This window comes from Camelus bactrianus, chromosome 6 (assembly GCF_048773025.1).
Source record: "Camelus bactrianus isolate YW-2024 breed Bactrian camel chromosome 6, ASM4877302v1, whole genome shotgun sequence".
Classification (NCBI taxonomy): domain Eukaryota; kingdom Metazoa; phylum Chordata; class Mammalia; order Artiodactyla; family Camelidae; genus Camelus; species Camelus bactrianus.
In genome coordinates this window covers 27,301,332-27,329,113 of record NC_133544.1, presented here as the reverse complement: position 1 = coordinate 27,329,113, position 27,782 = coordinate 27,301,332, and the positions used below count along the sequence as shown (strand labels likewise).

Genomic DNA, 27,782 nt, shown 5'->3' with positions numbered 1-27,782 from the left:
ATAAATGTATTACTTTTGGATAATCAAATTTGTTCAGCTGTACTTTATAGGACTTGGCTTTTATATCCTACTTAGAAAGTTTCAAAGAATGAATCATGTCTTCTGCTTTCTTTTATTACTTTTGTAATTTTTTTTTTGAATATTTAAAGTTTTTGGTCAGTTTGGGATTTACTTGTTGTGAGTCGGTATCCCATTCTCTTTTCCATATGGCTGGACCATTTATTGAACAGTTTACCTTTTCTGCACCGATTTTAAATGTCACATTTTATCCTATATCAGTTCTGAAGTATTTTTAAAACTTTTACTTTATCCTCTGATTTGATGGTCTATTCATGAACCAGTTTCACACTTGTAAATTGTTACATATTTATAACACATCTTACTGTCTGGCAAATATTAAATCTAGTTTCCTTTATTACTCTTCTTTTTTATAATTACTCTCATTATTCTTGCTCGTTTATTTTCTCATATGAACTTTAGACTCAGATTCTGAATTTTCAGTGATGATAAGTTTACACATTAATTTAGATTTTTTTAAAGCAATGATTTTTTTTAGGAATTTGGTATAGCTCAAATATTTCTCATCTTTTGCACTTTTTTCGGTTGAGGTATAATTGACACAATATTATATTAGTTTCAGGTGTACAACACAATGATTTGATATTTACATACATTGCAAAAATGATCAACACAATATATCTCATTAATATCTATTTCCATACATAGTTAAAATTTTTTTTCTTGGGATTAGAAATTTTAAGATCTGCACTCTTAACTTTCAAATATACAATACAGTATTATTAACAATAGTTGTCATTTCATCCCCATGGCTTATTTATTTAATAACTGGAAGTTTGCACTTTTGAGTCCCTTCGATCATGTCACTCACTCCTCATCCCCCACCTCTGGCAACACCACCAATCTGCTCTCAGTATCTATGACCTTCTGTTTTTGTTTGTTGTCATTTTTGTTTTGTTTTTGTTTTAGATTCCACATATAAGTGAGATCATATATTATTTGTCTTTCTCTGTGACTTATTTCACTTAACATAAAGTCCTTGAGGTCCATCCTTATTGTTGCAAACGGCAATATTTTGTATTATGGCTGATTAATATTCCATTTTGTATACATACCACATCTTCTTTATCCATTCATCTATTGATGGGCACTTTGGTTGCTTCCATATCTTGGTAATTGTAGATAATGCTGCAGTGATCATAGGGGTGTATTTATCTTTTTGAATTAGTGCTTTTGTTTTCTTTAGGTAAATACCTAGAAGTGGGATTGCTGGATCATATGGTGGTTCTATTTTTAATATTTTTAGGAACCGCTATACTGTTTTCTATGGTGGCTGTACCAGTTTACAGTCCCATCAGTAGTGCCTGAGGTTTCCCTTTTCTCCATATTCTTGCCGACGCTTGTTATTTGTTGTCTTTTTGTTGATAGCCATTCTGACAGGTGTGAAGTCGCATCTTATTGTGGTTTTGATTTTCATTTCCCTGATGATTGGTGATGTTGCACATCTTTTCATGTGCCTGCTGGCCATCTGTATGTCTTCCTTGGAAAAATGTCTGTTCAGGTCCTGTACCTATTTTTAAATCGGGTTGTTTGTCTTTTTGGTGTTGAGATGTATGAGCTCTTTGTATATGCTGGATCTTAACCCCTTATTGATACATTCTTTGCAAATGTCCTCTCCCATTCAGTAGGCTGCCTTTTTGTCATGTTGATAGTTTCCTTTGCTGTGCAGAAGCTTTTAAGTTTGATGTAGTCCCATTCTGCTTTTTACTGATAATATAAAGGGCAGTTACCTGTAATCTTATCTTCCTATGAGGACAGACTACTGTTTTCATCTGTTTCCTTCCATTTCCCTTATAGTTTTGGTGATGTCGAGTCATGTTTTAGGGTCTTTATTTTATTACTTTACATTCTGTAACAAGCACAGTGCCACGCAAACAGTAGGTCAGTATTTAAAGAACTCATCCATATTGCTGTGGGATCCTTGCTGAAAAGTATTTCAGAATTATCGTCTTAAGATTTAAAACGTATGCGTGCACACGCTGTAATCCTCCAGCTGCATTGCTTAGCATCTGCCTGGAGGGAAACATGTGCGTCTTTATCAGTGGGGCATAGACTGCTTTTTGCAGCACCTCCTGTCACCCTCATTGTGTCTTTCCCTTTTAGCCATTAAATTCTGTTGAAGATGTGAAATCTTGCAGGACTGGTTCATAGCCCATGCTGAGCACTTTTAATTTGATTCTCCACCTTACTTTTTAATTTAAAAAATCTCTCCAGCATAGTAACTCTTCAGATGAACATGTTAGAATTAGCTAATTTTTTTTTTCCCTCTCAAACTTCTTAAATCATCGCCCACATCTTCTCCCATTTCTGATAACTGCCGCTTTCTATGCTGATAACTGCCGCTTTCTGTGCTGGCAATCACTGTCCTGACGCACAGTTGCTGATTGCAGGGCCCTTGATGAGTGTGTTGAGGTCAGAAATGCTCTCAGCCCTTGTGGTCCTCCTTCTCGTGTTCCCTCTCCCGCTCAGTCAGCATAAGGAGTCCTCTTCTTCACAAAGACAAGGTGCTCTCCACCCACTTCAGCACCCTTTTATCTGTTCTTCATTCCTTTTGGGAATACAGCCTCTTCACCCCTATCCTGGATCTCAGATCTGTATCCCTGTATCTTTGAAATCTGTATTTCTATACTAGGGGATGCCTTCATTCAGCACACATTTATGCACAGTGTGGTGGGGGACACAATTGCTTTAGTACCAAATGGGCTTGAATCATGATTATATCAGAAAACAGAAAATTGTTTTGTGCAGAGTCCTAGGAAAAAAGGTCCCTTCATTGTTTCAGCATCAAGTTGAAGGGAGAAAGGAGAGAACCATCTGGCAACCTGGGAACTCAGGGAAGCCGGGAGGTAGAATTGGAATGTTCAAGCCACTCAGCAGTGGTTGGATTGATGCCTGAGGTCTGGGTCAAGGTCTGGGTCATGCTCGTGTGCTTCTGTCTGCAGCCTACGTGCCTCCCTTTGGGACTGGTTGGAAAGCTGTGGGCTGGTTACTATGGGAATTGATGGGTGCTGCTGGCAGTGGGAGAAGGAGAGTTCTTGGAACTGATCCAGAAATCCTAGGAGAGCAGGGTTTTGTTTTCCCCCTCTGGCTTTCCTGCTTACTGTTCCTTGATTTGATCAACTCATTTGATTTTAGCTGGGGGAGAACATTTCCAGCAGCTCACCTCTGGTGTCCTTAGGAGAGGCTGAGCGGGGCTCTGCCGGGCAGACTTCACAGAGGAGAGGGCTACGCAAAGGATCACTGGTTTCCCATCAGTTTCTGTTTTAGCAGTTGGCTCCTCAGGCTTCGGTGAACTCAGAATTAAATTGAAGCTTCTGTTTCTTTTTACACTGTCAAGGAATGCACTCTGGACAAGGAGAGGGGAAAGTCAATATTTAATTCAGAAATCACAACCTTTTCCTCTTCACTGCGACCACCCCTCGCTGCAAAGGGTGGGGTGGGAGCATTCTGTTTTTGTTATAGGTTTACTGATTCTGAAATGTTGCAGATAGAAAACAGATGTTTTAGTGAGGTGATAGCCATACTGGAAAATAGCGAGTTCAAAATACATTTTGTAAGTCAACTTTCATTAATCTGATTAATCAATGATTTTAAAAAGCTCTACCAGAGTGTATGCTAGTTTATTTTTATAACTACTCACGAATATGGAATGTAGAGCATTGATTTATTTTGCTGAGAAAAGTATTTGGCTTGAGGAGAGAAGAATATTAAAGTATCATGGACATTATAGAGTTCGAAAGGAGACAGTTTTCTCCACTGACATTTTTGGTTTCAGTTCACCGTTTTCTGTAGTTTCTGATTCTTTTACTACTAATGAAAACCTTATTCGAGGGAAATTTTTTTTCTTTTGATTTTAAGAGATTTTTGTTGAATTCTTTCCTGAAATGTAAGAAAGATGTCTTGATCTTTTCAAACCTTGACTTTGGGATCTTAGAGCTGATGAATCACTTGGCAGAGCAACCATGTGCTGTTGAATTACCTCGTGATTTGGATGATTTATTTCTAGAGGCTTTAACACTCTCTTTGAATTCATTCGGTTTCTGTTCTGTGGTAGGGAAGACAGACTGGAAAGGAGGGCCAGTCACATACAGACCTTGCCCTCAGGCTTCTGATTGGGGAGATAAGATGATGGGAGAAAGTAAAGTATAGGGAAGGGTGTGGTCGTAAGTTGTGTTAGAGATGAATTGATGAAGTGTGGTTATGCTTCCAAAGTTAAGCACCTTCCATGGGGAAGCTACGGAAACCCTAATAGAACAGGTAGCAGTGGACGTGTGCCCGGGGCTGTGTCCCACCTCCTGGATTCAGATAAGTCCTGGCTATTATTATTTGAGCTGGATCTTAAAGAATAAGCAGCATTTCAACAGGTGCTTTCCTCTGTTTCTTAGTGCCCTGATTTTCATTTGTGTGCTTCGATTCATACTGAAAATGAGCATTTTTTCCGAGTGTATTTATTCATCGTGGTGCCTGCAGTCCACGTTCAGGCTGTAAACCTGCCATCGGAGATGGAGAAGACAGGCAGTACTGTGAGGAAGGGGAGCACAGGGGGCGATGGGACCCCAGAGAGAGAGAGGCAGGACCACTGATCCTGAGGATGGAGTGCGAGGGCAGAGGGGCCCAGGGCATGGGAGCCAGAGTTCTGCAGTGACTCCCGTATATTTGTTATTCTGCTGTGAAATCGTTGCAGCCCCTCCCCCCTGACCAGTGAGAACGCTGAGGCTCATGGGGTTTCAGTTCCTTTTCCAAGGTCAGATCATGCACAGTTGTTAGCACTGAGCTTTGAACCTGTGGTGGCAAATGTTGCTCAGAGCCCTGTAACCCTTGCAGAGTAGTTATGGCCCTGTGTTGTCCTGATTGAGCTTAGCGAGGCAAGTCCCTTGCTAAAGGCCTAACTTGTACATGGCAGAGTTGAAATTTCAATGCTGTTTGTTTCCAAAGCACGTTTCTTTCCACACAAAGCGCCTACCCTGGGGAAACTCAACAGAGGGACGCTAACGAAGCTTGAAGAAGAGGCCGCCCTTTAGTTAAGCATAGCAGGGTGGATGCAATTTGGCTTTATAGAGAGGTGTCCATGGTCACTTAATGCAGAAGGAATATAGGACAAAAGTCCTGGAAAAAAGTAAAGTGAAGTGTGTGGTTAGATAAGAGAATAGTTCGGTTTGCTTGGAGTGATGGATGTGTGAAGGGGTAGAGAGGGAAATGAGTTGAAAAATCAGCTTGGAACCGACTTATCTAGGACTTGGATTTCCTAGTTAGAGAATTTGGACCCTTTCTACATAGGTGTTATGAAACCATCGATGGTTTAGGAACAGGTGAAGGTGGTTGCCCCCGAGGTGAAGGATATAATTTCTTTTTGTTCTGAATTTGAATTTTATCTTTAGTTGTATCTCTGCATGAAATTGAAGTTGTTTCTAAATTCTTTAAAAGATAGAGCTAAGGAAAGTTAAGATTCAGCAGGAAAAGATTTGCTGTCTCGGAAAGATTGTGAAACTTAGTTTTTGTTTTATGGACTTTCATTCTGATTGTATAAATTTTCAGAATCTTGTCTGCTTGGTGAGTTCATGGCTGTGAGATGACTGGAAACACGGTATTGTCATAAATCTGTTTGAAATAATGGTATTTCATTGGTACATAGCCACTAAGTCTGCTGCAGATGAAGATTATTTATGAACCTGTTTCAGATCCAGAGTCTTTCCCATGTGCATAAGGCTGGCCAGAGCATTTAGATGGGAACCTTGTGTGGCTTTCTCTGAGCTGGCTTCCCTAGTCCCAGAAAAGAGTCACTCCAGCCAGACCTCTGGTGGCCACTGTGCTTGTATTCTTGCCCAGAAGTTCCCAAAGGGTTCTGGTTAAACCTTTCGCCAGCTAGATTCTTTATAAAGATGTAGCCATTATACTGCTGTTTGGAGAGGGTTACATTTTTATACTTCCTTTTTTCTTTTATCCTTTTTTAAAAAATTGAAGTATAGTTAGTTTACAGTGTTTTGTCAATTTTTAGTGTACAACATGATGTTTCAGTCATACATGTACTTCTTTTCATTTTCATATTTTTCATTATAGGTTACTGTAAGATATTCAGTGTAGTTCCCTGTGCTGTACAGTATAAACTTGTTGTTTATCTATTTTATATATAGTAGTTAGTATTTGCAAATCTCAAATTCCCAATTTATCCCTCCCCACCCTCTTCCCCGCTTCAGTAACCATAAGTTTGTTTTCTATGTCTATGAGCCTGTTCCTGTTTTGTAAATATATTCATTTGTGTGTGTGTGTGTGTGTTTTTAAGACTCAACATATAATTGATACCCTACGGTATTTTTCTTTCTTTCTGGCTTACTTCACTTAGAAGGATGATTTCCAGGTCCATCCATGTTGCTGCAAATGGCATTATTTTATTCTTTTTCATGGCTGAGTAATATTCCAGCACGTGTGTGTATGCATATATATATATATATATATATATATATATATATATATATATATATATATATGCCACCACTACTTTATCTAGTCATCTGTCGATGGACATTTAGATTGTTTCCATGTCTTGACTATTGTATACAGTGCTGCTATGAACATTGAGGTGCATGTATCTTTTCAAAATAGAGTTCCCTTATACTTCTTAATAAAAATGTTCTCATTGATCAGTGTCAGTGTGAGGAGAAAATTTGTTCAGAACTAGCCAGGACTGAGTGTGAAGCATGCTTCTTTCTTTGAGCTTAGAGGTGGTGGCCCAGAAGGATGCAGTCTGTGAGATTCTGACAGTCAGGTACTTTGTTTTGTTCATCATTGTCTCTCTGGCAGAGTATGTACAGTGTGTGGGATGCAGTAAATCCTCAGTAAGTGCCTGTTGAATGAATGTTGGATGAATCTGGGGCAGTTGTTCCAATGGAGTAACTATTGTAGATTGATAGAAAGACTGGTTAAGTTTTTAATTAAAGCTCCTATTTCTTGGTTCTCCAGGTTTTGCTAGTGATAAAGATTTTTAAATGCTCTTTTGCTTTGTTGCTTCAAAATGTGAACAACACTTTAAAATTCTTTTTAGATAAAATAACCAAAAAGAATAGGAGGAACTAAAAATATAAAATCTTTTAGGCCAATTTAAAAAAATATAGAACATTTAATCTTGGCATTCTCTCCCATTCTCTTTAGAAAGGGTCACTACCCTAAAATAAGATATCTCCTTTCTAGCCAACATTTCGTTTACTTGACTCAAAGCCCAGACTGTAGATGGAAGTGCGAGAAGATTTGCCAAAGCATGAAACAGTAATGAGATTTTTTTTTTTTTTGCCCCCAGCCACTTGGAATTTATTTTTGTAATTCTAGTAATTAATTATGAAAAAACATTATTTTGTTAACATTTAATAATGAGGAAGCTGAAATAAATGTGTATAAGTATCAAATATAATTTGTTCTCCTGATAGAGTGATGATAACAGAATATGAGGGAAATGTGTTTATTTGAGGATTCGGCCTTAAGAGAGCTTATTTCTGACTCCTTATATTTTCTTCAAGATCGTGTAGCATCGTAATGTGGCATGTTGCACACTCAGGTGATTATCGCAATATTCTTTGGAAGCTTCTGGACATCATTTATCTGGGAGCCGGTTTATGGTAGTAAATGGGGAGGTAAATTTTGTATTTATAGCTCTTGAGTTCAAAAAGTCCTCACATCTGATTTTTTTTATAGTATAAGAAATTTCTCAGTGTCGTTCTCTGAAAATATTTAGCCTGTCATGATTCCATTGTATAATTCTGCAGCCCAGGATCTCGTGTGAAGGGGTTAACCAATGCATTCATTCTGCATAAGACCTTAGTAGTATTCTGGGTCCTGTCTGTTGTTTTTTAGTGTTTTTTAATAAGGAAATAAGCTTTTAGGCTAATCAATGTATCAGTTTTGAAATCTGGTTAGATTTAATCCTTGATGAAGAATTTTACCTTTTTCTGCTTGTTGTAGTTCCATGTAATCCTTCTGATGGACTTTCGAATGGCTGAAAACGAAAGTGGTTTTCAGACAGAAGCTGCTTAGCGGACTGAAGGGGAGGACGTTGCAGATATTTAATGTACTTGAGATGATTTATGCAAAAGAACCTTTGGAAAACCAACAAATATGCTTGCAGAATTCCTGGACACTCTCTGTCATCACCAAACAATTTTTCTTGATGGTTATAATCTTGTCATGCTAAGCAAGTTAAGCAGGATAATTTCTACTAAGTAGAACTTAAGACTTTTAAGACCAAATTGAACTCAGAATCTTAAATGGCATAAACATGTATCTGTAGCTTTAGTTGCATCAACCCTTTTCTTAGAAAGAAAGGCAGTCAGTAGGGACAGTTTCCATATGGTGGTGCCCACTCTCCCATCAGAGACCCACTGTCGTCCTCCTGATGCTGAAAAGAGCTTACACAGGGACCCTGTCCTCCGTGGGCTCTGTGGAGTCATCCATCCCTTGGCACCTGCCTGGGGGGTGTGGGAAGAAGAGCCTAGAGTTACAGTTTTAATCTCTTAGACCCATGGGAGATAAGTACCAAGTGAAATCCAGACAGTCTTGGAAGTGTTTTTCTTTGGCTGTTAGTTTCTGTCCAGGCAATTCTACTGTAGTCATTGAAAAACAACAGAACGAGACATTTTTGAAGGTCAGATGACAGTGGCGTTAGAATGTTCCATTTTTGGGGACTTCAGATGCTCTGAATCGGGCATCTGGTTTCTGTGTATACTTGGCAGGTGCATTAGGGTCAGAGCCAGGCAGTTCATGTCCTGGAAAGTAATTCTCATGACCACCTCTCAGTTCCCTAGAGCCTTTACAAATACTGTGGAGCCACAGCCCTTCCTTCCCCTCTCTCTGTGGACGTGAATAATGACTTCATTCACTTCAATAGGACCAGTATAAAATTCTCAATCAAATTAGCATTCATTCTGAAAAAAAGTGAAAGTATGCCATTCAGTACTTTTCCTTGAGGTTATAGGAGAATGTTCTGAAATCAGAGCAACTTCAGAAGACAGAAGTTAAAAAATTCCCAGACTCTCCTGATTCACGATTCTTAAAATGGGGGATGAATAGGCATCAGACTTTTCAATGCCTGGGACTGTTTCCCACCCACAGTTTCCAGGTTAGCATTTCTTTTGCTCATTCTGGAAGATCAAGAGATAAGATTTATTTTTTGCAGATAGTTCGTGTACTGAGCAGGACTGTGAGATACAAGAGTGACCTCTTTCTCTTTGGTTCCTGGAGAAAGGTGTTGACACTGGGCTCCGCTGAGCCAGGCCCAGGAGGTGTGAGCTGCTCGCTCCTTCGTTTGCACTAAGAGAACAGAGTTGGACTCTGTAGACTTTATCCGGACACGCGGTCGAGTTGCAGTTTTTGTATCATGTGAGGGAATCGTGAATGACACCGGACGCTTTGGGAGTTGTGAAAGAACTGATGGTGGGGTCCTCCTCGCTAAAGCCTGGAATGGGGAGCTACCGACACTGGTTCTGTGCCCAGAAGAGCCAACTCCTAAACGTGGGGGCACCTCCACCCTAGCCAGGACCTGTTGGCACCCGGAGTTGTAAGGCTGAGTGAAAGCTAGCAGACGCCAAGTTTAAGTATAACGTATTTATGGGATGAACTTTAAAATATGGGCTTAAGTCCTATTTGGGGAGAGAAAACTTGTTCATATGAAATAATTTCAACTAGTGGAAGACAACACCCAGTCTAATTGCTTCCTTGACAGTTTTCACTTATCCCAAGAGTAGGAAGAAAATCCCTTAAGCAAGCTAAACATTTGAGTAGGAACTTTTGGCTTCTAATGGCTGAACAGGGGGAGAGAAGATAAATTAGAGAAACTCTGTTCTCCATGAAGTGTGATCTCCACTGATGTGTGGAGTAGTCTGTCATCGACGCCTTGATGAGAGTCTAGGATTAGAATCAGGGCACAATTATTTTACTCTTTGGAGAAAAGCTTTCTTGATATCTACCCCATATTTGGGGAATATTTGATAGAGTGTCTACCCCATGTCTGAAGGAATATAAGCAGTTTTTCTCTATCTCTTGTTGTCTTGAGGTGAGAGAAGTTATCAGCCAGAGCTGAAGCTGAACCCTGTTTACCTACACCGATCACTGTTTCTTTCTTGGGAATTTCATTTTAAAACAAAGTCTAATTTTAGCCTAGCAGAATCTGTTCTCAGCTGTGAACGGGAGAGAGACTGTCCAGTCTCTCCCTGACTGGTGGTACTGGTGGTCCACTATTTAAATGCACATGTCAGGGAACTATATTCAATACCTTGTAATAGCTTGTAATGAAAAAGGATATGAAAAGGAATATATATGTATAACTGAATCACTGTGCTGTACACCAGAAACTAACAACACCGTAAACTGTACTTCAATAAAAAAAAATGCATGTGTGCTATATGGAGATATGAATTTGATATTAATACTGCTCTTACTGAAGTGTAACACACTCTGAATAGTGTGATGATCTTTAACATTTACTGATTGTAAAAGTCGTATGACAAACATTCCTTACCTGGATTGCTATTGCAAAATACTTTTCCCCTCCCAGTTATTGTAGTAGTTGTACCGAACAAAGTAAGTCATGTTAGACATAACTTAACAGAATTGTCAATTAAAATCAAACCGTTTTCCATGCCTCTTAATTTACTTTGAGAATGATTCTTTTTTGCTGCTTAGGTGAGAAATAGATGGTAATTTTAGCTAATTTGGAAAAGAACAAGGATCAAAAAAGAAACCCTCATTTATGTTTCTAATAGTAATATTTTATTAAGGACAATTACTGAAATATGCAAACCATATTTGGAAGCACACTGCCGGTTAATGAGCTGACCCTGCAGATAAAGAGGGATGGTGTCTATTCAGAAAACGTCACAGGGCAGGGGTTGTCCTGTGTCTGTGATCTTACAACACTGACCACGAGATTAAAATAGTGCCAGAGGCTTTTGTGTTTGCAGTTGTGGAAGCCTGAATTGGAAACTTTACCTTCTAGTAACTTTCACATTAGTACTGTAGTGACAGGGAGCTTTGTAAGACATAATAAAGACTAAAGTTGAAAATCACTTTGTTCCAATGTGCATAGCTGAAATAAAGCGCGGTTTAGGTCTGCTGTACTCCGTTTGCTGCTGGTGCTCAAAACAAGCCTGCAGTGCCTCGATGCGGTCCGGTTTCTTAATACTTGGGGTTGCCTTTGAAATGGTGTCAAACGCCTTCCTCAGAGTTCTGATCTTTATGCTAGTGCCAAGCTCCAGGGAGATTCGGTGTCGCTAGGTAGTGGAGAGTTCACCGTGCCTTTACTTTTTATCCAGCTGTTGTGGGATTAAAAAAAAAACACTCATAGTTTTTGCTGCTGTTGTTGTCAGGGTACTCATGTAATGCCCACAGTTGTTTGACTTAGGAATCGCTGTGGATGTTCATTGCTTTCCAGGGTTTGTGGAGACCCCCTGGTCAGTGACAATGTCTGATGTTAGCTTTGTGTTATAAGGCTGGGGGTGCTTTCCTGTGGTCTCCAGACACTCCTGTGAGGAGGAGGAGGATGGAGCGGGTGGCGTCATCCCATTTTACAGATGAAACTGGAGGACCTTGTCTAATGCCCTTTGTCTGCTACATGGTGGCTGCTGGTCTTCTTTCTTTTCCCTTTGTTTCATTTTAATTTGACTTCCCTGGGTTGTCTTTCCAGTGGTAATAACACCAGCCACACCAATGATTATAATAGTAGTAAGAGCTGACTTTTATCCATCAATTGCCACGTGCCAGACAGTGTCCTAAATACTTTGCATGTACTGACCCTCATCTCAGTCCTGAAGGGTTCATCTTCTTAGAGATGAAGAAACTGAGGCACAGACAGGAGAAGTAACTTGCCCAAGGTTTTTAACACTTACGTCATAGGGTCACCAAGGATCTGAAATGAAAATCTGAACAATTCTAAGCAGGCACTAAGCTCTCAGTAAATGATAGTGATTCTGATGATCATAGTGTGTATCCAGTTGTAATTCCTGCGTGTATGTCATCATCTTCAGTGGCCCCTGAGCTCCCTGAGGACAGTGCATTGGTCTTGCTGGTTGCCTTTACCCCAGGGCCTGGTCTGCAGCTGGTGCTGTGTTCCTGTTACCGCTGGGTACCCCTTGAATGTATGTGTAGCTGTATTCTGAGTCTTAGGGTCTGATAGAATGCACTGTAGCGTCTCGGTAATCACCTGGTTAATCGGTCGTCATGCTTCATCTGGGTAGGTTGGTGATACACTGAACCTGTGGGGCTGGCTGTTCTCTGAGGCAGTGACACACTTAAAAGTAGCCTTTGTGCTAACCCCAGCCACTAGAATTCTGTGTTTGGAAGATCCTGACATTTACGACAAGCATAACAGGGCCTTTCAAGTTGAGATAAAGAGAATTTTCTGAAATCGGCTGAAGTGGAATTAGGGAAAGCTGGAGATGTTTTTGTGTTAGGATGTTCTGTTTCCCTTCAGCTGTAGCCAAGAGACTCATAGTAGCCTGCCTTTCAAATCCAATTGTTAAAAAAAAAAAAAGTGACAGCAGTATAAATGTAGCTATTTACTCTCTTAGTTTTCTCTCTTTTGAAGTTAGGCTCGGGGACTGAGGCCATTACCATTGGTGGGATGTTTACTGAGTCAGCGAGTTTCTTCCAAAGTGGGAGAGTTCCTGGTTGACTCAAGACTGGGAGCGGCTTTCAAGGGGGTTGAAGTCAAAGGGACACCAGAAAGGCTGCCGCTGTTTTGATCCTAGTGTTTTGATCTTCTTTGGTTTGCTAAGGCTCTGTTTTTAATTACCATTAATAAGCCAGACAGGACCTGGAAGGCAGGGATTAGGAAATTCAGATGCTAATTCTGGTTTGAATTCCGTAGTTCATTGTGGATGACTTGATTGGCTGGGAGAGCAAGCCCCACTTGGCTTTCGTTTTTTTTCTCTTCAAACAGATGAAGTGACTTCAGTTCTCTTGAGAAGAAGGGTGGCTGAGAGAATGGAAAGTGGAAAGTCCAGGTCCTCACTTTTGCTCAGACATAGAGCACCTGGAGGTCATGGTGATTTTAATAGAGAGCCATGAAAAGTCAGTATACTAAATTTCATCTTAGGAACTAAGAACGGTTTTACTAGCAGAAAATGACCACGTGTGTAATGTAAAGTCATAACCTCTGCCTTGGATTTGAAGGTGGGGCGTCTCAAATAAACATGGGGTGGGGTGCGAGTTCCTGCTACTGTTCTTTCTTTACTTGTTCTGCTGTATGTGCTCTGTTGGTATTTGCTCACAGAAACCCTGTGGCAGATGCCAGAAGACTCATGAAAAATATGTGGGAGAAAAATCTTAAAACTGTGAAAATTCTCACCCATCAATTTAATTTATTTTGTGAGCAGAGAGGAAAGCATCTATTATCTTCTTTTTTAACAGAAGACTTTCTTTCAGGTTTTCTGGCTAACTTTTTAATCTTAAAAATGATATATGTTTACTGTAAATAATGTAAACAATAAAAGAAAACTTAAAAAATAAAGTAACAATTACCTAAATCCTAAACCCAGAAATCAATTGTAACATTTTGTTAAATATCCTTATATATATTTTCAATAACATAAAAATACATATATATAGTTTTAAATTTGGTTTTATATTCTGTTGTATTTCTGTTTTGAAGCTTTATTGAATTTTTGGTCACCTCTGCACTGATGTCATAGATTTAGTTTATTTCTCAGGGTGTCTGTTTATAGCTATGCAGTATTTCCTCTAAGGCTCTGTTCCTGTTTGTGTAAAATGCTCTAAAATCTTTGTAAGAAGAGAGGTCTATTATTAAGCAAAACTTTGTTAGGTATCCAAGTTTTCCATGTAGTTAAATGTTCACCTAGGTAATTACTACTAAAATATCTTAAACAATGTTGATGAAAAAAATGCCTAGAGTTTATTGTACACTTTTAGCATTGTTAAGTGTATGCTTTGGCCCTGAGAATTGATTTCTAGGAATGTATTTTAATGAAATAGAGACATGTGCAAATACCTCTGTACCATGGTGTTTGTTCATTGCAACATTGCTTATGAAGGCAGAAATTTGGAAATAATGTGCAGTGATTTATGGCTGTATCCAATACTGCATCTAACAATGTAGCCATAAAAAGTTTTCATTCTGAAATATTTGAGAGAAGGGAAAATAGTCACAGTATAATAAGAGAAAAATATATGCTAGGAGTTGTACATAGTGCCAATTTAATGAAGAAAATCTACTCTGTTCTTCCAAATATATTTATGTACTTTTATACTTCCATAAAATATATAAACACATGCAGTCATAAGTACCTTGATGTTTTTTCCTATAAGTAGAAAAGCAAAGTGTATGATGTGTATAGAAAAGCAGAGATCCTAAGTTTTCATCTTTGATAAATTTTTGTAAATAACACACATGTGTAAATATCACCTAAATTAAAAAGGAGAGTATTACCAACGTTCCATAGGCTCCTTCATGTTTCCTCCCATTTCACTACCCTTCCCCACCCGCCAGTACTACCAAAGGTCATCATCATCCTGACTTTCATCCCCATGGATTAGTTTTGTCTGGTTTTGAACTTTATAGAAATGGAATGCTATAGTATGTTCTTGGTCTGGCTTTTTTTGGTCAATATTATGTTTGTGATTATAACGGCCCCTTCCCAACATGAATTATTCCATCATGCAGCTATACTGCAATTTATTATTATTTATTTCCTCTACTACTGAACTTTTTTTTTTTTTTGCAGTTTTTGGCTATTATAACTAATGTTGCTATGAGCATTCTCGTATTTGTGTTTTGGGCACATGTGTCCCTTTCTGTTGGGTGTCTATACCTAGGAATGGGATTACTGAGGTTGGATATGTGTCTGTTTAGCTTTGGTAGATAGTCTAGAACCTTCTACTAAAGTAGTTGTACCAGTTCACTGTCACTGACAGTATTCAGGAGTTCCAGTGGCTCCACATTTTCACCAACACTGATTTTTAGTGTTTGATTTTAGTTATTCTCGTGAGTATGGAGTGGTATCCATTATTTTATAGGTTGCTTTCTCTTGATGACTAGTGAATTTGCCCTTTGACCTGAAGACCTTCCCTTTTGAGGAAATTTTATGTTATTAGATCTTGTACTAATTTGACTTTACATCAATATTAACAGAAACTATTATCTCTTGGCATTGAGGATGTATTATGCTCCATGTTCCAAGTTCTCAGATTACAAGAGCCAACCTTGATTCTTCTGTGTCATTTAAGTGGGGCAGTCACTAATAGACACAGCTTGTGATGCACCCAGATTTTGTTGCTTGATGATCCAGTGTAATGTAACTTTTTATTCTGTGTTAAATGAATGTTTGAAATAGTGAAATATTTCAAGTTATCTACCATTTTACATTGTGACTGATTAAAATGTTGGTCAGAGAATTCAGCTTAAGAAATCAAAAGGAAAAACTTTCTGGCTTTAGTGTAGTGATTTTTTTTTTTAAGACTAGTATATCAAGAATGACTTATTTCCTGTTTTATTCAAAATAACTTTGAAAAGAATCTTACTCTGCAGTAGAAAATTACAAGTAAATCTAATGCATGTAGAGAGTACATATGAGACTTAAGTCTGAGTTTAATCGCCCCATGGAATATTTGTAGGAGAATTTGTAATCCTGGAGTCCAGTTCCTAGCTTTTAATATTAAATTTTCTTTGATTATGAAATGAAACTAAGAGATCCCTGAGCTGGCAAACTGTTGGTCTTTGAACAGGGTGACTTTATGGTCGACCTTCAGTTTGCCATCTTGAAATATCATGGAGACTGAGCAAGTCCCGTGTACCCAGGCATGGTGCTGAGCTTTGTCATATGTATTTTCTTATTTATTCCTCATCAATACCATCAGATAGGTAATGTCATACCCATTTTATGTATGAGGAAGTTGAAGTTGAAAAAGATTAAAGGAGGCCACATAATGAGTAGGTGGAAATTCCCTTAACTCTGATGTTATGATTATCCTGATGGAAAATTATGGAATTTAGGGCCTTAGACTCAATTTTTCTCTGTCAACTCTTCAGGTGTCCTGGGGCACTGGTAATAAAATGGGGTGGTAGTGGTTGCATCTCAGATGAAGGCCAAGTAGGGTGTTTTATGGAGAGAGTTGTTCTTCTAGCTTCATCCTTTCTTATACTATTGTGTAAAGGTTTTCAAGCAAGCATCCTGGTTAAAGCTGCACCTATCAGTAAATGTAGTACTACCAGCAGCAGTGATGAAGTTAGAGAAATTTTTGGCTGAACTTCAACCTTAAAAGAAAAAAAGCACGCATTTATTAACGTTGATTTTTGAACCCTCAGCCCTTGTAGGGTTCTGTCCTGGGTAAGTCATACGTGAACCCGCTCTCGAGGGGCCTGAGTTGTTGTGGAGATCTAAGACGTATGGGAGAATAGCCTTAACATGAAATGGAGAGGGAAAAACTGGTGAGAGGCAGGCACAGGCAAAGTGCTAGAGGAGTTCGTGGCAACAAGACACAACTTATGGCAACAGCTTGTTGAGAAACAGTTTCTAGAGAAGGTGGTCTTGGAATGCTCTTTGAAGGATGGATGGAGTATGGATACTTAAAGGCATGATAGAGTTTATCTTTTTATAACTGAATAATTATGCTGATCAAATGAGTACTGTAAATAATTTAAACAGGAACTTACCTATTACCAATAAAATCGTCTGTGTTGCAAAGCCACAGGGTTTAGGGTGAAGCTCAAAGCCCCCTGTAGCGCTGGCCTTGTCTACTTAGTGGCCCTCCTTTTACTCCCTTTACCTCCTCTTTTACTCTGGAGGACGGGAAGCAGGAGCTGTGTGAGACAGGACTCCTATGCCACATCTTCTTATATACTTTTCAAGGATGCTTTTCTCCCTGCAAGGATTAACCTTCTTACCATATTAATATTTGACAGAGTCTGGCACAGAGTTAGGAACTTGATAGGTCCTTCAAGAGCGAATGCACAAATGCAGGAGTGCATGAGATGGAACTTCATGCCCTTTTCCCAAGTATGTATTTTTGTCATCCACGGATACTTGTTGGGTTAGTTGCAGCCTGGCCCAGAAAATCATACTGTAACTGCAACCAGTTGGTTTACAGCTAAGAGGAACTGACTATGTAGACTGGTGGCTCTATGGGGAAGTCTTTTGGCTTTATCCTTTGGCTGTGATTGTATGTGTGTCATTGTTTGGTCAAGTGATTGATTACGATAGTTGACTCCGAATGATCTTTTACGTTTTTCCCCCTCATTCCTTTTCTAAAATTATTTGGACCAGGAAGAAGGAAGGAGAAGGGCTTAATTCCCACTGCTTATATTGCTAGTTTAAAATTTAAAATTCTGTTGGTTTCCACAACGTTGTTGGGATCATGAGATCAAATTCCTGAACTGGAAATCTTTCATTGGTGTTTTTTTGTGTGTGTGATTGAATTGGGTTCTTTTACATTATGGCCTTTTAGTAATTCCAAATCCTTATTGAAGAAATTTGAAGTTAGCTATAATGATAATACCAGTTACCATTATTGAGTATTTAATTTGTACTGAGAACTTTGCAAAAGACTTTTGCTTCTGTTACTTCATTCAACTTTCATATTCATCCTGTTAGATGTTGACAGATACCCACGTGTTACTAATAAGGATGAATGAGTTCTGTAGGTCACGTTAAGTCATAAATGGCTGAGCTGCGATGGACTCACATCTGTCTGCCTTTGATGCCTGAGCCACCATGTTGAATTGTTCTTCCCTGTTTTATCTGAGTATGCTTCTCCCCTCGTGTACCAGGGTGGTAGAATGCGCTCTTGTTTTAGCTTAAAATAGCGTATTTTTGGTTGTCACGAGTCCTTTATGTAGCAGTTTTTTGTTGGTTTGACATCTTAGTTCTCATGATCAAAACTCTTTTCATGTACTGCTGTGTTCATGATACTTACAAATCATTTTTGTTTTAACAGCTAAAAGGAAAAATGTAAATTACTTTGTTTTCACATGTGGTATCTTTTTCTGATTGGCAGCTCAGTCTAAACAGGTTCTAGCAATCTTCTGAGACAACCCTGGTGTTTAGGCTTTTGTCTTACTAATTCGTGCACAGCAGCATCTTCGATTGTTGTTGCGTGGTGTCGCTGTGCAAGGGCGCAGTGCGTGGAGAGCCACAGAGCAGCCCTTTCACACTCTGGGTCAGATAGCAAAGAGAAGGGTGAATAAATGAGAAACTGAGTCCATATTAAGTGACCTGTCATTCATCCTGCATTTGTTTGTTTGTTTTTATTGAAGTCTAGTCAGTTTACAATGTTATGTCAATTTCTGGTGTACAGCATAATGTTTCAGTCATGCATGAACATCTATTCATTTTCATATTCTTTTTCGTTATAGGTTACTGTAAGATATTGAATATAATTCCCTGTGCTGTGTATAGTAGAAACTTGTTCATCCTATGTTTAGATTTGCACCTGAAAAGCTTGCAACAAATGTCAAAAAACTCAGTTACAAGTAGTTAACATCTACATGTTAAAAACAAAACTATCAATTTCACTTCCTATAATTCTGCAGTGGGCAACTGTTCATTATATGTTAGCATGCCAGCACTTGTGGGGTTGGGTGGTATGCTTTACGAATCCAACTGAATAACGTGTCTAGACAGAACCAAATGTACAATTATGTAAAATCACAGCTCAGGAATTATGGCTGAAAAACTTTAATAATTATTGGCAACTCTGTGCCAGTTTATATCACTTTGTATCCTTATTTTCTGGGCATATTGTAGAAGAATTTAAGTTTATTTTTAGAGAAACCAAAATGTCTAAAATGTGATATGATACGAATCCAGTTTTTTTTTTTACTAAAATATATTTTCTGTTCCAATCTATCTGTTTCTTGATCTGGAGAATTGAATAAACCCAAATAAGAATGATTGCTTCCAGCATTAAATTTGGGTAGAAGCTTTTTGAAATCAACTTAATAGGATAACAAAACTGCCACCTTATATCCATATTTCTTTTAAACGTAGACTTACTGGCACTGTGAAAGGTATATTTTTAAATAGCCCAAACTGGCCTGGCATCTATCTGATTTTTACTTCCTGTCTTCTTCCTCAAGTGGTCTGCTAGGCGGTCCACTGTCCTCCCCCTGCCAGCTCTTAACTCCTCGTAGGAGAGAAGTTGCCAGCATCTCCTCTTCCTCTATTGACCCGCGCCCTCCAGAACAGGCTCTTATATATATAAGCTGTAGTGAACATTTTATTACTGAGTTGTAGGGGCTCCTTATATGGCCTAGATAGCAATCCTCTTTGCTTTAGGTTTATATTTTGCATTGATTTCTCCCCAGCCTTTCCCTGCCCCCCAAGTCCTGAAAATATTCTCCTCTGTTTTCTTCTGAAAGCTTTATCGTGTTGGCTTTTATATTTAGGTCTGTGATCCATCTTGAATTAATTTTTTCACATGCTGCTTTATTGACATTCAGTCTTTAAGAGCGATTACCTCCATTGTATAAATGAGGGTTTTGGCAAGCTGAGGATTTGGCACTCTAGGTGTTATATGTAATAGTAAATTTGATTTAGAGTTTTAAAACAGTTTGAGCATGATCACGGTGAAGATTAGTTAGGTCCTATCTGGATATAGCATTTTGGTCAAAACCTTTTTTGAGATATACCTGCATTGTTGTCATATAAGTATTGCTGTTGACAAATAGATACTCTTTTGGTAACTGGGTGCATGCCTGTTAGTGAGACCAGTGGTATGAAGTGCGGAATAAGACCGCAGCCTTGCCGTGTGTGTACTTTATCAGGTGGAGGGATTGTGTTTATACACAGGTGTTCTGGGAAGCTGGCCCGGTGGGCTTTGCCTGTTGAGTCAAGGTGCATAACCACATGGCGGCAAGAAGCTGAAGTGAAGGAGTCAAACTGATTCAGCTCTCTAACCTGGCCTGAGGCATTGTTTTCAGTAGACATAGTATGAGGCTCAAAATTGCCATCAGTTTTTAGTTCTCCCAGGGTCCTCCCTTATTCCTGGTATTTAAGGTCTCTCCCCGGCATTGCAGAACCGTCATCGAAGGCTAAGGGGATTTTCAGCAATCAGTGTTGTTTTGGTGGTGGTATGTGTTTTGGGTGTGGACTTCGTGCTAGCCATGCTGCACACATTGCATTTCTCGCAACAGCCTCATTTTAAAGAGGAAGTTAAGAAAGATTTTCACAGTCACGTACTTGGGGGTGGTATGTGGGGGAACGTACTGTGGTTCTCTAGTAAATGTTCTGAATGGTTGTTCTCATGAGTCCTTACAAATGTCTTGAGACGAAATAGGCAGCACTGGAAACATACTGGTGATTCGGTCCATCTTGAGATGTGTGTGGAGTGCTTTGGGAGAAAAGGAAGGGTTTCACGTACTGGGTGTATGTCCAAGGTGCTGTGCTTCAGGGGTGACAGGAAGAAGCTAATGTACCCCTAAAGGGAGCCCCACTCTGGTACTTGGGCTGCTGTCCATTAATATGTACAAGTAAACTCATTTTAAACTTGCTACTTACCTGGGGGGAAAGGCTGCCCTTTATTTTGAGCTGAGCAGATGAACACAGTGAGGACTGTGGAGAGACACTGGAGGATACGCAGATCCCATCCCAAAGCTAGCGCTGCCCGTGCTGCAAGTTGGCTTATGTCTGTGTAAATAGCCAGAGAAGCTGGCCAGGTTCATGGTACCCTTTTAGAGTGGCCTTCTCACTAAGGAAACATTAGCTTCAGTTGGTAACTCTCAAGGAAACTAGGACAGTTCCCAGGCTGCTCTTTGCATAGAAAAACAACGGGCATGAGCAGAACCGTGAAGAAAGCCACGGTAATAAAGTCCACTGTGTTCTAACTGTGCCCTCTTAGCAAGATCATATTAACTTTTGAATCCAAAAATTGGGCCTAACATAGAGATTTCTTTGCATTATGAGCTACATTAAATGCTTTTTCTAAAGAAGCATTTGTTTTGCCTCGCGTTTGCTACTATTTCTGATTAAAATGGGTATTTGTAGTCTCAAGCATGTTGACGAGTTAGTTTTTTGAACTGTTTCGTGTGGTGCACAGGAACCAAATTTAGTGGCTTCAGTATATTTTGAAAAGTTTTTTTTCTCTTTCATATTTATTCTCTCCGTTTGGATCAAATGTAGTAGGCTATGTGAGTGCTTTTGATCTGTAAATCAGTTATTCACACACGTCATAGAGTTAATGATTTGAGGCATGTGAGTCAACCTGGCTTTGTCTTATAACTCGTCGTCAAGATTTCAGAGCATTTCTACAGAAAAATTTTCTGGCTGAAAGAGCCAGCACTAAGTTGTGATGTGAAACCAGCCATGCCTGTGATTGTCATGTCAGCATCCTGATTTAGGTCAGCGTGGATGGCTGTCGGTGCAGGATTCTTCAAGTCAGTCTTTGTGTAGATATTTACAAATACACCGTCAGATGCTGCCTTGTCCAGGTGAGTGTTGAGTATTGTTTATAGGTAAGGAACTCTCTTCTCTTTGTAGATCGCAGGTTATTTGAATCAAGTAATATTTGCTTAGCTATTTATCCATTAATGTGTTTAAAAAGAAATTTAAGAAGAAGCATTAATCATTCACTATTTGTTTGATCAGATGATGGTGCTGACATTCTTATTGTGTAAGCATGAAATAGCTGGTTTTGTCATATTTAATGCCAGGAGCAGATGTACTTCCTAGAGTAAACAGCATGCAAAGCCCAAATCCAAATGCATTATTGAGAAGCTCATTAAATTTTTTGTATTTTTTGTGACTTAAAAAGATAATTGCAGTTTGCATTGTGGCAAATTTTCAAAGAAAATATGATTGCCACCTAGCTTAAAAACTGAAGAAGCAAAACTTGTCTCATATATTTTCAAGTATAATACGATATTTTGAGAGACAGTGTCATGCATAGGGGTTTAGTGCCCTGACTCTGGAACCAGACTGCCTGAATTTAGATCCTGCCTCTACCACTTACCAGCTTTGTGATGTTGGGCAAGTTAGTTAACCTCTCTGTGCTTCAGTTTCCTCTTTTATAAAATGATAACAGCAGTGATACTAGCATGTGCATCATAGGATTGTTAGGAGGATGATGTCAGTTAATAAAAATAAAGTGCTTGAAACAGTGCCTGCCACAGTAAAGACGATGAACAGGCCTATGAAGGGTGAAACAGGTGAGTGTGTGTTTCAGGGGTTTCTCCTATGATCAGTGCTAATTCTTTTAAAATAGAATTATTAAAAGATGATTTTCTGATCAGTCAATTTTATTTGTAGGGTTGACCTTCATGAGAAGTATTATTCTAGATTCTGCAAGGTATACAAAAGGAATAAAAGATATGGTCCCACTTTGAAAGCTTGCACCAGGTTTAAATAGGTACCCAAAGGTAGACACACACACACACACACACACAAATGAAAGTGTAATACAGCAGTGCACAAGTGAAAAGATACGAATCTTTTTGCAATGAAAACAGAGGGGATGAAGAAGCATAAAAGGTGAATTTGTCTCTTGGAGGACAGGAACTCAAAAATTCTATCATGAAAAGTCTCAGCTTTGTGTCTCTGAGAGCCACGTATTTTTATGAAAGAAAGCTCATTATGTTGATTGTTCTCTGGCCAAGCTGGTCATTCGCTTTAGCTGGGTCTCTGTGTTTTTGTTTAAATATTTCCCTTGTTTTCACCTGCAGCTCTTGTTACTCCACAGTAGAAACCAGGTGGCTCAGCCTAGCGTGTCCTGACTCTCCAGGTCTTTTTCCATTTTTAGGCCGCCGTGGTATGTGCTGATTCTGGAATGCTGTGGAATGCCCATGTCTCTCACCTCAACTTCTCTGAGATCTTACTCCATCCTTCAGAGTCCACTTGAGTCTCAGCTCCAAGATACCTTGTCCAACCCCTCAAACTGAGTCCCAGCTTCCCCAGCTTCAGTCTTAGTGCTTAGTTATTATTCTGATGGGTGCTGAGTCTATGGGAAAGCTGTTTGCAAACTATGGCATATAGTGCAGGAGGAGGGAGCAATGTTGCTATCTTTCTTTTGCCAGCATTATTTTTTTAATACTTGAAGTACAGTTGATTTACAATGTTGTGTTAATTTCTGGTGTACAGCATAGTGATTCAGCTATACACACATTTATATATATTCCTTTTCATATTCGTTTTCATTTTAGACCATTACAAGGTATTGAATATAGTTCCCTGGGCTGTACAGCAGGACCTTGTTGTTTATTTATTTTATATGTAGTGGTTAGTATCTGCAAATCTTGAACTCCCAGTTTATCCCCACCCCCTTTCCCCTTTGATAAGATAACCATAAATTTGTTTCTATGTCTGTGAGTCTGTTTCTGTTTTGTAAATAAGTTCATTTGTGTCTTTTTTTTTTTTAAAGATTCCATATATAAGTGATATTATGTGATATATTTCTTTCTCTTTCTGACTTACTGCACTTAGAATGACAATCTCAGGTCCATTCACATTGCTGCAAATGGCTTTTTTATGGTTGAGTAGTATTCCATTCACATCTTTATCAAGTCATCTGTCAATGGACATTTAGGTGGTTTCCATGTCTTGGCTATTATAAATAGTGCTGCTGGAAAATTGGGATGCATGTATCTTTTCAATAGAGTTTCCTCCAGATGTATGTCTTGCATTATTTTTTTACCTGTTATATGTGTATCCCTTGGTACACATGGCCTGACATTAACTGAGAGCCCCTAGGAGTGAAAAGTTTTATGTGAATCCATCCTGGCCTGCAAAACAAATACACAAACAACAACAAACCAAGGCAGCAGGGAGCTGTAATGAATGAGGGAGTAATTGGAGGGCGCTCTGCCTGGGTAGCGGAGGTGGGTAACCTGCCGCGGGCGCAGCTCTCACAAGAGACCGTGGGGTTAGTGGAGGCACAAGAGCAAGGGCTTCCAATCTGAAAGACTCTGGTGCAGGTGTGGACTTTATTCCAGGTGACATTGGTTGCGTCTCTGAACCCCTTTGATCATCCCTATCCTTGTGTGAAAAATGAGGGAGGTGACATTGCTGTCTGCTTTCTGGGGAGGTGTTTATGAGATATTTGGGGAAAAACTGTTCTGTTAGTTTTAAAGTACTTATAGTAGTTGTTACCAGTAGAAACACGTCAGGTAGAACTAGAACCACACATTGGATGCGATCATGCGTCATGCCCAGCCCTGGCCAGGAGGGTGATGTGGCAAGGTGAGTGGGCACGGGAGCTGCGGGGACACCTGGTTGACCTCGATGGCTTCAAGATCTGGTGGCAGCAGCGGGGGGTGCCTGGCAGGCCCCTTACAGCGTGTTGAGGGAGCTTAATGAAGTGATACGTGGAGATTTGTAAGCACCAGGGTATTCAGAGTGGGACAGGGAAGTGATAAAATTGGTGCGGCGACATTACTTCACTCCTGTGGGACGTTTACCTTGGGGAGCTTCCTGGGTGGGGACTTACATTGCTGCTTTTTATGATGAACCTTTGAACAGTAAATACGACACAAGTGACAGTTACCAAATTACAGACCCTCTCTCTCTGTCCTGGAAATTCACAGTGGATCCTGATAGGGAAGGGTTGGTGAAAGGAGGAAGCCACGTTTGCAGCAATAGCTTCCGGCAGTGACTTGGGAATTTTGAATCTGGAGAACTAGCCTCTTAGTTTCTGTCTGCTGGGAATCGCTCTCTGACACTTCAGCAGCCTCCAGAGTAGCCGTGGGCTTTTCAAGATGCCCTGCAACTGGGGACAGTATGAGAACCCTCTTGCTGAATGTTTTCATACAGACCCGAAATGAAAAAAAAAAATGCACATCTCTGGCATTACTCAATTGGATTCTCCAAACACTTGCAAGAGATGTGCTGTATAAAAACAGAAGGAGAGGGGATGCAGAGGGTGACTGGTGGGACTGCCCGTATATCATTAGACACTTACGTTAGGAGCTGTGTTCTCATGCTCGTGGTTAAATCACGGAAACTTTGTGGACCTTAAGGCTCACATCTGTACAGGGAGGGTGTTGTGGCTAGTGGTCTCTTGTTGTGAATATTGTACTTTGTAAAAGGGATTGGAAAATGTTCTCCTGGTCTTCTGATTGTATATGGAACACTTCCTGGAGGAATGTTAAGTTTTTTTTAGGAGCTCTTTTCTCTCTACAGTGTTTACTAAGGACTTACTTTGTACTTGGACTACTTTGGGAGCTGGAAACAGCCGTGAGCAAAGCAAGTCCTCTGCTTTCTAGATGCTTACATTTTAAGGAACGGACACAGGGTCTACATTCACAAACACATGAAGAGGTGGCAGAAACAATGCATTACGTTGCACATGGAGTTACGAATGGGTAAAGTCAAGGACAACTGAGCCTTTTGGCCTGAGTGGCTGGTGGTGGTGGTCACTGGTCTGGTGAATGGAGTGGGTCTGGGAGGTAGGGGAATCCATATTCTGCTGATTTTGACATGCTGAGAAGACAGTTTACCTAGAGTTTTAAGTTTGAGAGTCTTGGCTGTATACATGGTATTTGAAGCTTTGAGACTGGGTGAGATCAGCTGTTGGCTGAATTTAAATAGAAAAGGGAGGAGGGATGGGGACCATGGCTGGGCTTCAACATTGGATGGCTAGTAGAGGAAACCAGAGAGAGAGACCCCAGCTGGGTGCTCTTGGCCTCAATCAGCAGTGTGTGTCTGTGCCCTGTGCTTCCTTCAAGTTTAGGGAAGGTGTTTGCCGGGGTGAGTTTACACTGACCTACGTATATGTAAGGGTCAATAAATACCTTTTGAAACAGAATACTCAGTCCTTGCAAGGTGCCGAGAGATGAGCACTCTTCTTTGGTGACCTTCACCTTCCTCCTTCTTTCTCATTGCTGCCCACGATGCCAACACCTACAAATGGCCCCCACTCTCTAGACACCCAGGTCCTTCGGGGTAGGCTGGTCATGTTGAATGCTCATCATGAGTTCCTTTTGTTTATAACAAGAACCTGTTTTTGTCTGTGGTACTTGTTATTGTAATTACATAATTAAAATTTTATGTAATCGGATGAAATGTGAGTGTTATATTTCTACCAAAATATGCTAAATGCTTTGGAAAGCCTCCAAAGGCAAGCCTCCAAAAAGAATGCTGTTAAGTTAGGTATTGTCATGGCAGCTGTAAAGGATTGGAGGAGTAATTAAACCTCCTTAAGGAGTGTCAGCTTGCTTCCTGAGAGCCTCTGAGTTTGTGCTCCACTCTGATAAAGCGGGGAGATTGGAAGTTGTGGGTGATGTTTTTGAGGGGTGTGGCTTGTGTCAGAATGATTAGCCTAACAGTCAGTCCAGAGACTCCTTGTTCATGAAAAAGACATCGACCCCCACATCAGGAAATTGGTGAAAGAATATACATCTTATTAATTTCAAATAAGTTGGCAAGGTAGGGGTGTGTCTGTGCATGCGTGTGTACCTGCATGTATGTGAGTGGTACTCTACGTAAATCAACCTTTTTAATTTCTAAGCCAGTTATCATCCTTTTACCTTGGTTAAGTGGGGTTTTACTACATGAACTTTATAAAAACAGTTTTATTGTATGTGCCAAAAAACTTCAAACGGGTTGTTTCCACTTTACCACTTCTAGGACCTGATGCTATGAAAAAAACATTTCTTTAATACATACAGATTCCAAAGATGTTTATCGCTTTAGTGTTCATAACATAAAAATTGGGTGCAATCTACATGGCAGGTAGTGCAAAAGTGGTTAAGTTGTGCCGTCTACACATAGAAGACTATCATACTGTGATTAAGCATCCAATTTTTGAAGAATACCAAATGACATGGAGAAGTATGCAGAGGATAATGTTAAATTACAGAGGATAGAAAGCACTTTACGTAATATGATCTCAATTTTTAAAACTACTACAATATTAGCAGCTTATCTCTGGGTGATAGGATTGTGGGTGGCTTCTGAGTTTACAGTTTATATTTATTTTGAATTTTGCAATTTTCCACTTAAAGAGGTATTATTTTTGTAATTACATAATAACTTTATTGCAGTAATAGATGACTTGAAACTTTACAAAGATGTCTTTTGAATTTGTTGCTATTAAGAGTTTGTGCTTCATAGAATGACTTACTAAGAGAAAACATGAAGGAAAATAGTAAAAACTTTTAGTCTTTAAAATAATTATTATTTATAATTAAATGTATAAACAAGTAAAATTACCTTTATTTTAAAAATTAAACATATACATATATAAATAAAATTACTGTTCATCTGAAATGATAATAAAGATTATATAATAAGTATATTTTAATATTTATAGGTGTAGAAATAAAATTGCTTTTAGCTTTATAATTGCTATTAATCATTATATAGTTACCAATCTTTATAATAACCAAGACAATTGAACAAAAGAGAATTTTCCTTATTTTTGAAATCAAGAAACAGTGTCAGAAATGGTTGTTTCCCCCGCCCTAAGTTACAGTTGGTAATGGCAGATTTTGAACCCAGATTTTCTGATTCTGAATTTGTTGGTCTTTCTGCTCCTGGCACTGCTTCCTACTCTTTTCTTCAGTCAGGTTAGGTATAGAGTGAAGGAGTAGTGGGAATCTGACTTCACAGTCCTGAACTGGGGAACTGCTGACCTTCCATCCGAAACTGCACATTGAAGGTTAAATAAAGTGGGTGAAGTGGAAGTCTCTGAAACAGGAACTTTTGAGCAGAAATGGTTGCCTCCTATCAGAAGAAACCTAGAGCTGTGTTTTCTCAAATGGGTGTATACATTGGTGTGCTGAA

At 39.4% G+C, this 27,782-nt stretch overlaps 1 protein-coding gene across 8 annotated transcripts in view; it reads left to right on the top strand.

The window, feature by feature from the left end:
- The window catches only part of SIPA1L1 (signal induced proliferation associated 1 like 1), a 340,274-nt gene that overhangs the window by 85,633 nt on the left and 226,859 nt on the right, over positions 1 to 27,782 (top strand). The gene's annotated exons all lie outside the window — the stretch shown is intronic.